The sequence below is a fragment of the Stegostoma tigrinum genome, chromosome 36 (genome assembly GCF_030684315.1).
Source record: "Stegostoma tigrinum isolate sSteTig4 chromosome 36, sSteTig4.hap1, whole genome shotgun sequence".
NCBI classification, from domain to species: domain Eukaryota; kingdom Metazoa; phylum Chordata; class Chondrichthyes; order Orectolobiformes; family Stegostomatidae; genus Stegostoma; species Stegostoma tigrinum.
This window is the reverse complement of record NC_081389.1, coordinates 9,975,279-9,987,398: the sequence shown is the minus strand read 5'-3', so window position 1 is coordinate 9,987,398 and position 12,120 is coordinate 9,975,279.

Genomic DNA, 12,120 nt, shown 5'->3' with positions numbered 1-12,120 from the left:
GCAATCACACATTTCCTGTAATGTGGCGACCAGAACTGCACACTGTACTCCAGCTGTCGCCTGAATAACGTTACATACAGCTTTGTCATAACCTCTTACTCTTGTATTCAATGCCTTGACGAATAAAGGCAAATATCCCATAAGTCAAATTAACCACCTTATCTAGCCATCCTGCTAATTTCAAGGATCTGTGGGCATGTACTCTAAAGTTACTCTGATCTTCCATATTTTCCCAGGTCCTATCATTTAATATAGAGTGATAGAGTCATAGAGGTGTACAGCATGAAAGAGGCAGGCCCTTCAGTTCAATTCGTTCATACCGACCAAATATCCTAAATTAATCTAGTCCCATTTGAGAGCATTTGGCCCATATCCCTCTAAACCCTTCCTATTCATGTATCCGTCCAGATGCCTTGTAAATGCTGTAACTGTACCAGCCTCCACCACTTCCTCTGGCAGCTCGTTCCATACACACACCACCCTCTGCGTGAAAACGCTGCCCCTTAGATGCCTTTTAAATTTTCCCCCTCTCATCTTAAACCTATGCCCTCTAGTTTTGGACTCTCTTACCCTGGGGAAAAGACTTTGGCTATTTACCCTATCAATGCCCCTCATGATTTTATAAACTTCAATAAGGTCACCCCTTACGCTCCAACACTCTAGGAAAATAGCGCCAGCCTACTCAGCCTGTTCCTGTAGCATAGACTCTCCATCACTGGCAACATCCTTGTAAATCTTTTCTAAACCCTTTCAAGTTTCACAACATCCTTCCTATAGTAAGGAGACCAGAATCGAATGCTGTGTTCCAAAAGTGGCCTGACCAATGTCCTGTACAGCTGCAACATGACCTCCCAACACCTATATACCCTTGCCATGTCAGTTTTCTCAAAATATATCACCTCACACTTTTCAGGATTGAAAATCCACTTGCCACCATTCAGCCCACCTACATCCTGAAGTCTAAGACTTTCCTCTGCATTTTTTATCCCACCTCCAATTTCATGGGAGCTTACTGATTGCTCCTCTTATATTTAGGTCTAAATTAGATTAGATTCCCTACACTGTGGAAACAGGCCCTTCAGCCCAACAAGTCCACACCACCCCTTGAAGCATCCCACCCAAACCCCAGCCCCTATGACCCACACACCTTGAACACTATGGGCAATTTAGCATAGCTAATCCACCTAGCCTGCACATCTTTGAACTGTGGGAGGAAACTCACACAGACATGGGGAAAACATGCAAACTCCACACAGACAGTTGCCCGAGGCTGGAATCAAACCTGGATCTCCCTGGCACTATGAGGCTGCAGTGCTAACTACTGAGCCACCGTGCCGCCCTTTAAATCTTTAATGTACACAACAATCAGCCAGGAACCAGTACCAAACACTGTGGTACGCCACTGGACTCAGTCAGTCAGTTACAAAAACAACCTCTCTGATGAAGGGTCTAGGCCCGAAACGTCAGCTTTTGTGTTCCTGGGATGCTGCTGGGCCTGCTGTGTTCATCCAGCCTCACATTTTATTATCTTGGATTCTCCAGCATCTGCAGTTCCCATTATCTTTAACTATCGCCCTCTGGTTCCAGCCCTTAAGCCAATTTTTGGTCAAATTTGAAAAAAAACTTGCCCCCTCGGATGCCATCCTAGTCTTGGCATATGAGATCTTGTCAAAAGCCTTATCAAAGTCCACGGGGACCCCATCCACTGCACAACCCTCAGTTACACAACAAGTCAACTCTTCGAAAAGTGAAATCAAATTTTTTAGACAAATATAAAAATATTTGCATGAGTAAATTGAGACTGGGTTAGGGGGTGCCTCATGGGATCTTGAGGAAGGAAGAGCTGTGTCAACATTATCTTCAGTCACACAGGTCACATCTGGCATTTCGGTTTGAAGCACACTTTTCCTAGAACACAAACCAGTGGAAAAGATGTTCACAATTGCCAGAGGGTAAAAACAGTTAAGGAAACAACAGTCCAGCAAACCTTGTTTTAACCAGCACTTTAATTGCAGTGCTCTTGATTAACCGGCAAACAGTTCTCCAATACCGCAGTCTGTGTCATTCTGCTGTAAATAGAATATAACAGAGATGTGCTTACCACTGCCTTACGTTTCTATTACTTACTGTGTGCTTTTACATTGATTTAAAGAGATGTTTTTATGTTTTTACATAGCTTTTTTGGGAGGTGTCAATGTCCTGAAGCTTTGTTAGGTTAGTGTATACTGCCGATAAGCCTACATCTTGATTATCTGAAATATTTGCTCAACCGGCATATTCCAGGACTCGCAGGTACCAGTTAATTAAAGTTTGCTGTACTTGGTACTGAACATGTTGGAGCTCCATTTCGAAGTATATGAGTTGGACCAATATGTCTCAGCCACCACCTTTACTGATTTATCCTTCTCAGAATCCACCTGATTAATTCTTCTCAACAAAACCCTCAACCGAATTCCTCCCTAAAACCCGCTACATTCCAGGGAATACAAACCCAGATCACACAATCTCCCCAAGCTTCAAAGACCCTGTAACATACAGAAAGACTCTTATGGTTTAGAGAATGGTAAATAAGGTGATGGGTTCCTCAACTCTTGGTGCAAATGACGACCTAGTAGTATTTTCATTTGAATTATTTTAAAAAGTAATCCCGAGACCTAGGGAATGTTCTGAGGACCTGGGTTCAAATCCTGTCATGGTAGATGGTGGAACTTGAATTCAGTAAAAATCTATCAAGTAATGACCATGAATCAAATGTTGTAAAAATCCATCTGGTTCATTAATATCCTTCAGAAAGGGATAATTAGCCTGGCCTACAGGTGACTCCAGACCCACAGCAGTGTAGTTGACTATTAACTGCCCTCTAGGCATTTAGAGATGGGTAATAAATGCTGGTCTAGTCAGTGTTGCCCTTATCTTGTGAATAAATAAAATGGATGGCCTTTAAATATTATCAGACTCAGATGCTACAAGCCTAAACCCCTGATGGAATTTAATTCCAGTAATGGTTTAGTAAGCAAGGCCACATATGCACAAGAAACCCATTAGCTGCATCTCTGTAACATAACCCTGTAAGTGTCACATTGTAAATTAAACAGCTACACTGAAGCTCAGCAGTATGTACTCAGATGAACCGGCGACTTGTATATCATACAGCAGCAGTTCTTCAACTTCCTGCACCTTAAGTACCACTGAATGTTTTGTCAAAAACCATCTCTCACATGATTTAAAAAAACGCACAATTTCCAAGGAGTCTATTGTTAATTTAACTTGCATTTCAATTTTGTATGAATCATTGACAAAACTTTTTAAGGACATTGGAGACGGCGGGGGAGAAAGGACGTTGCAGAAACCACCCCAAACCCCCAAGTCAATGGGAAGCTCAGATACTCCCAGTTACACTTGCGATGTGGCAACAAGGTGTCCCCCTGGAGTTAGGCTTCTATTTTTATGTGGGGCAATGAGTAGCCGCCATCTTTATATGGGGCAATGGGCAGGGTGGGGGGGAGCATGTGTTCCACAAGTTAAGCAGACATTGCAAGTGGATGCTTTGCAAAAAAGATCATATCATTACACGTTGCAACAGTTTTGATTAATCAAAACCTAATGTTATTGGCCTTTGAATTGGTATCAGCCAGAGTGGGCACTGATGAAACTGGTGGCGTGGACCTAGGGAGCGATAAGGACAACTAAACAGTGATGGAAAAGATATCCGGCAGCAGTAACAACACCAGGACAAGGCTCCACCCCAGCCCGAGGTCTCCCAGTGATCAACCAGCAGGTCCCAAGGGCTAAGACCTCATCCAGACTCACAGGCTGAGCATAGGCTACAGGCGTGGACGCCTGATGGCGGAGGTGGCAACGAGTTTGGTCCCAGCGCAGGACCCAGCGGCACCAGCAATAGCTGTTTTGGTGAGATCGGCTCAGCGCCAGCTCATGGCTGCAGCGTCTGTGGGGGCGAGATGGTGCTGGAGAGCGGTGATTCTGTTCCACTGCCGGTAGCATGGTTACAGCAGTGACATTAGTTTAGCAGCTGGGACTCGAGTTGTTGGGGTGGAGGAGCCCAAATCCAGGCCTATGGCTGACCTCGAAACAGGAGATGGACCAAAGACCACCTCACATTGTTGTGATAAGACCATAAGATAAACTCTGTTGTTTTATTTTTCTGACTCTGTCTTCTGCATTTTGCTTTGAGATGGTGTTTTAAGACGGTGCTGTAGAGAGACAGCACTAAACAACACTTTTCACAGTATTTGTAATAAATACATTAAATCAGGTCAAAGGTTGCAATGATTTTACTATGAATAGATTTTGTTGCTATAATGTCAAAAAAATCATGATTTAGTCATTAGTAAGAAGACTCTGGTTGCATTTTGTTGGCAAGTAGCCATTTCCTGGGGTCCCACCTGTAAGACCTTTGTCCTACACACAGAAACATAGAGTATATGAGCAGGAGTAGGCCATTCGGCCCTTTAAACCTGCATCACCATTCAACATGATCATGGTTGATCATCCAACTCAGTTTAATGCTCCACCTTTCTCCTCATACCCTTTGATCCCTTCAGCCCTATGGACTATGTCTCCTTCCTGAAAACATTCAATATTTTGCCCTTGACTGTTTTCTGCGGCAGAGAATTCCACAGACTCGCTACTCTCTGGGTGAAGACATTTCACCTCATCCCAGTCTTGAATGACTGACGCAGAATCCTTAGAATATAAACAGAAGTTGCTGGAAAAGCTCAGCCAGTCTGGCAGCATCTATGAAGGGAAAAACAGAGTTAACGTTTTGGGTCCGGTGACTCTTTCTCAGGACAGTTTTGAGGATGTTCTGAGTTCTGAGGAAGGGTCACCTGACCCGAAACGCTAACTCTTTTTTTTCCTTCACTGATGCTGCCAGACCAACTGAGCTTTTCCTGAGATTTCTGTTTTTGTTCCTGATTTACAGCATCTGCAGTTCTTTCAGTTTTTATTTACAGAATCCTTAGACCTGAGCCCCAGTTCTGGTCTCCTTAGTCATCAGGAATTCTTTCCTGTGTTCATATTTCCTGCGTTCATCTTGTCTGGTCCTGTTTGAGCCCACTAGTTGAGAAACATTTCTGTAGAGGATTCAGATTTGCAATGGAAATATGGATTGTTTCCACTTAAACTGAGGGATTCGGTAAGAAACACCTTCCAGCTGAACAAAGATGGTGAATATTTAGCCGGGGGAAAGAAGCCAGAGTGAGCCAGGATCAGGAAATTCTGACCCTTTCAAAGTTTTTTTTATTTCTTCTTTGGGGCATTGGTAATTAAGGCCAGCATTTATTACCCATCTCTAATCAATCCTGAAATGAGTGCCTTGTTAAGCCATTTATGAGGACAGTTAAGGATGTTATATTGCTGTGGGACTGGAGTCACATGTAGGCCAGACCAGGTAAGGATGGCAGATTTCCTTCCCTGAAGGATATTGATGACGGAGATTTTTTTTTAACTACAATCAATGACAATTTCATGATTACCATTCCTGAGACTAATTTTATATTCTAAAGTTATTAATTACACTTAATTTCCAAATGCTGCCATAGTGGGATTTGAACTCATGTCCACAGAGCACTATAAACACAGTTAGCAGGTCTGGCGGTTTCTGTGGAGTCATAGAGTCTCTACAGTGTGGAAGCAGACCATTCAGCCCATTGAGTCCACACTGGCCCTCTGAAGACCATGCCACTCAGCCCCACCACCTTAAACCTTATTCCTGTAACCTTGCATTTCCCATGGCTAATCCACCCTAGCCTGAACATCTTTGGGCTGCAGGGGGAAACCGGAGCACCCAGAGGAGACCCACACAGGCACAGGGGTAAAGTGCAGATTCCACACAGACAGTCGCTTAAGGCTGGAACCGAACCTGGGTCCCTGGTGTAATGAGGCAGCATTGCTCTAACTATGGAGACAGTGTGCTGCCCTAAATTGCTGCCTCTGTGTGAAACAGTTAACATTTCAGATCCAATATGACCCTTCTTTGGAACTGCAGGGACCTAAGCAACAATGAGATTTTATACTGTTGATAAAGGGAGAAGTAAGTGGAACAGATGGTGAGGGTGCCCAGCACAAATTACTAATGATAGTAGAGGAGTGATATAGGTTCCATCTTGGTGTTAATGGTAGACAGTAATCAGTCAGGTCTTTTGAGAACAAACCCACCCAAACAGGACATTGTTGGGTGGGGGAACATAATCGAAATGGAGACAATTCCAGTCCAAAGTTGTTGAACTGAACGTTGAGTCCTGAAAGCTGTAGAGTGTCAAAGTGGCACTGTTCTCTCAGCTTGTATTGGGGTCCATTGGATCACAGCTTCGGACCTAGGACTAAACATTAGATTGGGTTTCTGAATTGCACAGCCCTATATCCACCCACACCACACCCCACCACACCCCACCCCCATTCCCCACAGGCTTTGTGTTTCATTTAGATTGATTTCTTTTCCTTTTTAAGAGCTATAATTTCTAAACTGGTCCCCTGCTGCCACTCCCGGTAAGGATGAGTTAGCACCTTGTTTCTCCCTAAGGAGAGCCCCAGTCTGTGATTCATGTGTGTCTAATCTTAGCATCAGCTGATGAGTATTCACAAACACTTCTCTAACTTGTTCTTTCCAGGCGGTTCATGTTTTACCCGAGAGGTTTCTCGAGTTCCCAATTGTTAGGCTCGTGCACTTTCTCATTGCACTGTTGGTAAAAAACTGGAACCTATCCAGCTTTCCCCACAAAGGCTACATTTCCTGCTGCCAGTTTAGATGGAGGGATTTTCACCAGAACGAAATGTCATCTAATAGTGGGGAGTTGTGTTTGTACGAGGAAAGTGGGACAATGCACAACACACTTCAATACACTGCCAACTGCTTTCCAACACAGAGATCTATTGGCTCCAGATTTCCCCCTTCATAGCTCCCCCACCTCCCTGGTCTGATCTGACTACACCCACAGCCCTAAAACCGGCTTAACCCTGACTGTTACCTTCCCAAAGGTCAGCCATAATACTCTACCTCAACACTGACTCCCTCCAACCTTGATCCTAACACTCCCTCCTTGATCCCAACACTCCTTCCTTGACCCAACTCTCCCTCCTGGACTCCAACACTCACTCAACTATCCCAACACCCCTTCTTCACCCCTCCTCAACCCAAACTCTCCTTCCTCAACCCCAACACTCCCTCCTTAACTCCCAATCTTGCTCCTTGACCCCAATACTCCTTCCTCAACCTCAAACTCACACCTTTACTCCAAACTCTGTCCTCAGTGCTAACTGTTCCACCTCCAAGACTATTAATCCAGAGATCCAGAAAATGTTTCTGGGGCCTAGGTTCGAATCCCATCACAGCAGATGGGGGAATTTGAATTCAATAAAGATGTGGAATTAAGAATCTAATGATGACTACTGTCATTGTTGGGAGAACCCATTTGGCTCACTAATGTCCTTTAGGAAAGGAAACTAATGTCCTTACCTGGTCTGGGCATTATGTGACTCCAAACACATAGATTGGCAATAAATGCTGGCTACCCAGTGATGCCCATATGCAACTAAGTGGAGGTATAAAAATGGTGAAGAAGACTCAAGGGGCTGAATGGCCTAATTCATGTACCATATGCTTTATTCATCCAACAACCCACACTTAGGAAAGTCATTCAAAGATGTTTTTAAAAATAATAAATGTGTCTTTTCCCCATTTATTTTCATTTTCACAATCTAAAGATTATTTTTGTTGTGGCTATGTATATTTTTGAAATGGGTGTGACTCTACTGGTTCACTATTCTAGAGAACACTGAAGGAAGAATTCAAAGTTAATGTCTAAACAAAATCTGTACTTGCTTAATCTCAGATGAGAAGTAACTGATATATTTATCTCTGCTCAGTTCCAAATGTGGTAACAGAAGCTGACTTAGAATCCTTCAGGGTGATCCTTATATAAACTTTGTTGTTGGAATGACCTTCTCATTTAGAGTAAGATACACTGCTCAAGACCATTGCATTATTCAAATGAACTGGATTTAATTTCTTCTTTTGATATACTGAACAACAACAGCTTGCCTTGGTGAAGCACCTCGAAGGCGCTCCACCAGGACATCACAAAATAACATTTGACACCGATCCACGTAAAATGTACCAGGTCAGATGGCCACAAGTCTGTTCCAGGTCATAAAGCAAGAGAGTGAGCAGAAATTACACGCCAGGCAGCTGAAGGCACCAATAATAAAATGGGCAAAATCAGGAAGTGTCGATTCTAGATGAGGATTATGGGCCTGTTGGTATTCCAGAGGGTGAGAGGAATGATCATTTAAAAGTGAGACATTACTTAGATTAGGTCAGCAAGCACAGGGGTGGGGTTGAATAGGACTTGGATAATCTCAAGGTTACAGAATCATAGAATCCCTACAGTGTGGAAGCAGGCCATTCAGCCCATCAAGTCCACACCCTAACCCTCCAAAGAACATCCCACCCAGACCCACCCCCTCCCCTATCCCTGTAACCCCACATTTCCTATGGCTAAACCATCTAGTCCGCAAGTCCCTGGACAATATGGGCAATTTAGCTCGGCCAATCCACCTAACCTGCACATTTTTGGACTGTGGGAGGAAACCAGAGCACCCAGAGGAAGCCTACACAGACATGAGGAGAATATGCAAACTCCACACAGAGAATCATCCAAAGTGGATTTGAACCTGGGTCTCTGGTACTGTGAGGCAACAGTGCTAATCAGTGAGGTACCATGTTGCCCAAATGCAGGGTGTAATATGTGAGATCAGACAGCCCTGCTTTGACAGAGTTGAGTTTAGAGTTAATAAAGGCGTGAATGAGGGAGGATTTCAGTAGACTGAGCTGAGATGAGGCAGATGGCAATTGGATGGCATTAACCACTTAATGATGGTGCTGACAGGTAATCAGGATCAAATGTGGTACAAAACTCATCTTTGACAACTGTTCATATATTAGAACATCACCCTCATTAGATCAAACACAAATAACTGCTGATGCTGGAGATCTGAAACAAAAACAGAAACTTCTGGAGAAACAGAGCAAGTCTGGTAGCATCTGTGGAGAGAGGGACACAGCTAACAGGTCACATCCAGTCACTGCGCTGCCAGACTCGACTGCATTTCTCCAGCACTCTCTGTTTTTGTACCACCTTTGTTAGTTTTGACGATCAGGATTAACTTCTGGTTTCTCAGGTTCATTTTGTTTGGTTCATTCATGGGACAGAGTCATAGTGTCATACAGCATGGGAACAGACCCTTCGGACCAACCAGTCCATGCTGACCATAATCCAAAGCTTGACCAGTCCCACCTGCATTCACTTGGCCCATATCCCTCCAAACCTTTCTTATTCATGTACTTAAGTAAATTTCTTTTAAACATTGTAACTGTACCCACTTCCTCTGGAAGTTCATCCCACATGTGAACCACTCTTTGAGTACAAAAGTTGCCCTTATTTATATATCTTGCTCCTCTCACTTTAAAAATATGCCCCGTAGGCTTGAAATCCCCCACCCCAGGGAAAAAACACCTGCCACTCACCTTATCTATAATCTGCATGATTTTATAAACCTCTACAAGGTCACCCTTCAACCTCCTACACTCCAGTGAAAGAAGTCCCAGCCTATCCAGTTTCTCCTTATAACTCAAACCCTTCATTCCAGGCAACATCCTGGTAAATCTTGTCTGAACCCTTTCTTAATAATATCCTTCGTATAACAGGGAGGCCAGAACTGAACATGCTCTTCCAGAAGAGGCCTCACTAATATCCTGTACAATCTCAACATCTCAATTCCTACATTCAAAGCTCTGAGTAATGAAGGCAAGTGTGCTAAATGCCTTCTTAACCACCCTATCTATACGTGACGTAATCTTCAAAGAATTATGTACCCGAACCCCTGGGAATCTCTATTCTACAACACTATCCAAGGCCCCACTTTTAATTATATAGGTCTTGCCTTTGTTTGTTTTACTGCAATGCAATACTTTACATTTATCCAAATTAAACTCCACCTGGCACTTTTCAGCCCATTGGCCCAAATGATCAAGATCTCTCTACAATCTTAGATAACTTGCTCACTGAGCTAATGTGTTTGGTTGTAGACGTTTCATCACCCAGCTCAGTATCATCGTCAGTGCGCCTTCGGTGAAGCGCTGGTGTTCTGTCCCACTTGTTATTTATATGCCTCGGTTTGCTGGGGTGGTTGGCATCACTTCCTGTTCTGTTTCTCAATGGTTTGTATATCAGGTCCAGTTCCATGTGTTTGTTGATGGAGTTCCTGTTGGAATGCCAGGCCTCCAGGAATTCCCCGGCATGTTTCCGTTTGGCTCGTGCTATTATGGATGTGTTGTCCCAGTCAAATTCATATCTTTCTTTGTCCGTGTGTGTTGAGACCAGTGAGAATTGTCTCTTGGTGGCTACTTGGTGTTCGTGTTTTTCACAGTATTACGTAGGTCAGACTAGAGGAAAACTGACAATAAGGATACACGAACACCTACTAGCCACCAAGAGACGCGACCAATTCTCACTGGCTTGAAATGGAAGGACAGAGGGATTGGAAACTAAAAGGAGAAGTGATGGGGGAACAGGTGTAGTGCATATAGGGGTCTAGGAGGGTGTGTGAATCAAATGATAAATTTATAAACAATAGTACAGCATAAGAACAAGTCCCTTTGGACCACCATCTCTGTGCTGACCATGATGCCATTCTAAACTAATCCCATCTGCCTGCACATGGGCTTTATCCCCCTATTCCTTAGAATACCATCTGTCTCCTAAATAGTCTCAGGAAAGAAGGCTGCAGATGGCATATGCAGTAAAAGTAAGTAAAATAGGAGGTGCCAGAGGCCTGTTTGCATAAGTTCCAGAAGGAAATGAAACTGAAACTGAAAAACACTATTGCGTGAGCACTCAGCTAGTCCTTAGCACTGACAGGAATTACTCACTGGAAAATGAAGGGGACAAGCTCTATCAACTCCCAACACCAAAGTTCCAACCATGACCTGTGACTCATTGAATTCTGGGAAGAAAGGAAAGCATGAGACTGTATGATATAGGGCCATATGTAGGCCGTTCAGCCCATCAACACTGCTCTACCATTCAATGAAATCATGACTGATATGATAATCCTTATTTCCAATTTCCTGCTTTTTCCCCATAACCCTCAATACCTTGTCAATCAAAAATCTAACAAAGACTTGAATACATTCAATCACTCAGACTTTGGTAGAGAATTCTAAAATTTAACAACTCTTTGATGGAAAAAAAACCTTCTCAGCTCCATTTGAGAGAGAGTGCTAATAGTCAGAAGGACATTGAAGGACAGAGGGATTGGAAACTAAAAGGAGAAGGCCAGCTGAACTAATGGGGGAAAGATTTAGTGAATATAGGGGGCTAGGTGGGTGTGTGGATCAAATGATAAACTTACAAACATAGATTGTACAGCACAAGTACTGGTCCTTTGGACCACCATCTCTGTGCTGACCATGATGCTATTCTAAACTAATGCCATCTGCCTGGACATGGGCTTTATCTCCCTATTCCTTAGAATACCATCTGTCTCCTAAATAGTCTCAGGAAAGAAGACTGCAGATAGAATTGCAGAAAAACAGGAAGTGCCAGAGACCTGTTTGCATATGTTCCAGCACAGTGCAAATACAATCAACTGAAGGAAATGAAACTGAAACTGAAAAACACTATTGCGTGAGCACTCAGCTAGTCCTTAGCACTGATAGGGAGTATTCACTGGAAAATGAAGGGGACAAGCTCTATCAACTCCCAACACCAAAGTTCCAACCATGACCTGTGACTCATTGAATTCTGGGAAGAAAGGAAAAGAGACTGTATGATATAGGGGTTAATGCAGACCATTCAGCCCATCAAGTTTGCTCTACCATTCAAGAGATTTTGGCTGACTTGGTAATGCTCAGCCCATTTTCCAGCCAATTTCTTATAACCATCAATTCCTTTGCTGATTAAAAATTTGTTAACCTCAACCTTGAATAAACTTGATAACAAATCCTCAACTGTCCCTTACGATAAGCAAAATGTTTCACTACACTTAGAGAAAATAAATTTCTCTTCATTTATGTCTTAAAATTGCGAGCCCTTATTCTAA